The sequence below is a fragment of the Austrofundulus limnaeus genome, unplaced genomic scaffold, assembly GCF_001266775.1.
Source record: "Austrofundulus limnaeus strain Quisiro unplaced genomic scaffold, Austrofundulus_limnaeus-1.0 Scaffold16, whole genome shotgun sequence".
Taxonomy (NCBI): Eukaryota; Metazoa; Chordata; class Actinopteri; order Cyprinodontiformes; family Rivulidae; genus Austrofundulus; species Austrofundulus limnaeus.
Window position 1 is genome coordinate 71968 of NW_013952418.1, and position 3114 is coordinate 75081.

Below are 3114 nucleotides of genomic sequence, written 5' to 3' on the forward strand. Positions count from 1 at the left end.
TGTCCACCAGTGTCCCTGTCCACCAGTGTCCCTGTCCACCAGTGTCCCTGTCCACCAGTGTCCCTGTCCACAGTGAGGACAGTTTTACACCATGAACTGAGAGGATCCAGAAAGAAGCTCTAGGACCTTCATGCTGGACTGAAACCTGCAGTTGTCCACATAGAGGAGACAAATGTCTTCTGGGGAAAGGTTTGATGGACAGACGAGACAAAGATTGAGACAAGAAGGACGTTTGGAGGAGTCCAGGTGAGACTTTCAGACCTCAGAACCCTGAACCAACTGTCAGGCACGGTGGTGGCAGTGTCATGGTGTGGGACAAAGTGAGGAGGACTACCTYCACATTCTTTATCTTCACCTCAAACCAACAGCTGGACAGTCCAACATTAGATATTTTTACTATAATACTTGATATGAGTTATGTTTTAATTGCATATTCATGATTTTCCTCTTTTAGCTTCTCTTTTGTAAGGATTTTGTCAATTCTTGTCAGCATTTTTTGCTTTTTTTAGTGTTTTGATGATTTAGCTTCTTTCTAGTGTCTATTTCTTTTATCTTTAACAACTGTTTCAGCTTTTCCATGCAGCCCTCAGTATTTACTCTGTTTTAACTCATTATTTATTAAGTTTGTGWGAAATCTGCTGTCACTTTAAGTAAAAAGTTTGTCCCCTTTCAGACTAAAAGCAGCTTAAATAAACTTCTGAGGAGCATAAATTAATCCAAGTGTTTGTTCAGCATCCTTCCTGTGTTTCTGCTCCACATATTTATCAGAAGTTATTAATAATAATAAATCGTCAGAAGTGTCGAACTGCGACTGTGCGGCGCGGCGCACTCTGATGACGTCACGCGGAGAGGAGGTGCAGCTTTGCCACGTCGGTTCTGAGTGCAGCGCACTGTTGCTCCTCCAGGACCAGGACTAACTTTCCGAGCCGTTTTATGTCCCCGGGCGAGCGGCCAGCGGACCCGCAGCGTCTCCGGTACCGGTGTAACCCGTTCCCGCGTCGGTGCCGAGCCGGCTGCCGAGGCTGGAAGGAGGAGAAACCCCCGCTCGGTGCTGTTCGGACCCGCTGACTCTGATGCATCCTCGCTCGGCTCAGCTCTGCCCCCCCGCATGTTGTCGGTGTTGTGTGAGTCAAGTTGTGTTTTAAACTCTTTACTGTTGGTTTAAATGTTGTTTAAAGGCTGCAGGAGGCGGTTCTTCTGGGTCAAAGCGGCCTTTTTGTAAAGTTCCTCTCTGATGTCAGAATCTCAGAGGCGACAAAAAAAACATCCTTTAACAAAAAACCTGTTCCAGCAGGAGGACACGGTCCGGTTCTGATCCACAACTCTTCTAAACTGCAGCACCTCCACGTTAACCCCCAGCCTGCAGTTCCTGTTTTCACTTCTTACAGCTGTAAACTCGAGCTGAGTGCAGCTAAACCAGGTCCCTGTGGTGCGGTAGTGCCGCGCGCGCGCGTGCGCGTTAACGTCTGTTTCCTGTTTGTAGATGAAGCTCAAAGTGTCTGAATGTTGCAGCCGCGAACTCATCATTTTATCTCCTTCATCATGTTTCATCAAACASCAGAACAGAGAGGAACTGTGGATTTCTGCAGGGAAAGGATGCTTTATCACAAAAGGATTAGATTAGATTACATTACATTACATTAGATTAGGTTTTTAAAAAAATGTTGAAAAGATAAACTGCTTCAGTTGAAATGCTTTGCGTTTTCCTTGTGGTTTAGCTGAGAAAACATTGTTAAATTGTTTAATTGTCCGACCGATACAAACAGAAGTTGTTCGGCTGAAACGTGTGGACACAGATGGACATTAATCTGACATCTGATCTATATGAAMGTTAATTATCTGACTTATCTATATGGATGTTAATCAGTCGACCAATGTTCAAGGACATTAATCATCCGACCTATGATGACGGACGTTAATCGAACGACTAATGATGACAGACATTAATCGGCCAGCCGATGCTGACTGACACCAATTGTCCAACCAGTGATGATGGATGTTAATGGTTCGACCACTGTCGACAGACGTTAATCAGCCGACCAATGTTGACAGACATTAACGGTTCAACCGATGTTGATGGACGTTAATTGACCAACCAGTGTTGACAGACACCAATCGTCCAACTAGTGCTTACGGACGTTAATCGGCCGACCAATGAGAGTAGACGTTAATGGTCCGATCGGTGTTGACGGACGTTAATCAGCCAACCAATGTTGATGGACACCAATTATCCAACCAATGCTGATGGACACTTATGGTCCGACTGATATTGCTGGAAGTTAATCATCCGACCGATGTTGATGGATGCTAATTGACCAACCAATGTTGACAGACACTAATCATCCAACTAGTGCTTACGGACATTAATCAGCCGACCAATGATATTGGACGTTAATGGTCCGATCGGTGTTGACGAACTTTAATTGGCCGACCGATGTTGTTGGACATAATCGGCCGACCAATGATAGTGGACGTTAATGGTCCGATCGGTGTTGACGAACTTTAATCGGCCGACCAGTGATGGTGGACGTTAATGGTCTGATCGGTGTTGACGAACTTTAATCGGCCGACCAGTGATGGTGGACGTTAATGGTCCGATTGGTGTTGACGAACTTTAATCGGCCGACCAATGATGATGGACGTTAATCAGCCGACCGGTGTTGACGGACGTTAATCGGCCGACCAATGTTGACAGATGCTAATTGGCCGAATGATCTACACAGATGTTAATTGTCTAAACAATATGGACACAGATGGAAGTTAACTTGCCGACCATTGTTGGACGTTTATCAGCCGATAGATCTATATCGATGTTAATCGTCCAACCATTGTGGACACAGACAGAAGTTAAATGATGGATGTGAATCGTCTGATCGATTTTGACGGACGTTAATTGGCTGATCGATATGGTTGTTTATTAATCTGTCAACCAATTTAGACTAAAATAGTCATCAGACATATTTTTATTGAATGTCTTTATTCATTAGGCCTCAGTAAAACAGTCAGGTCGTGTAGCTACACATCCCTTGACTTGCAAAGTAGGAAAATCAAGATACAGTAGCTTTTATTATAAATTATATTTCAAAATGTTTGAAAAAAAATTCAATTCATAAA

The 3114-nt window shown here is 44.0% G+C and overlaps 1 protein-coding gene across 1 annotated transcript in view; it reads left to right on the top strand.

Annotated features, from left to right (window-relative positions):
- Positions 1–813: 813 nt before the first annotated feature.
- Positions 814–3114, top strand: part of tmem39a (transmembrane protein 39A) — a gene marked incomplete in the record, with an annotated part of 15667 nt that continues 13366 nt past the window's right edge. The window contains 1 exon segment of the mRNA XM_014002992.1: positions 814–1124.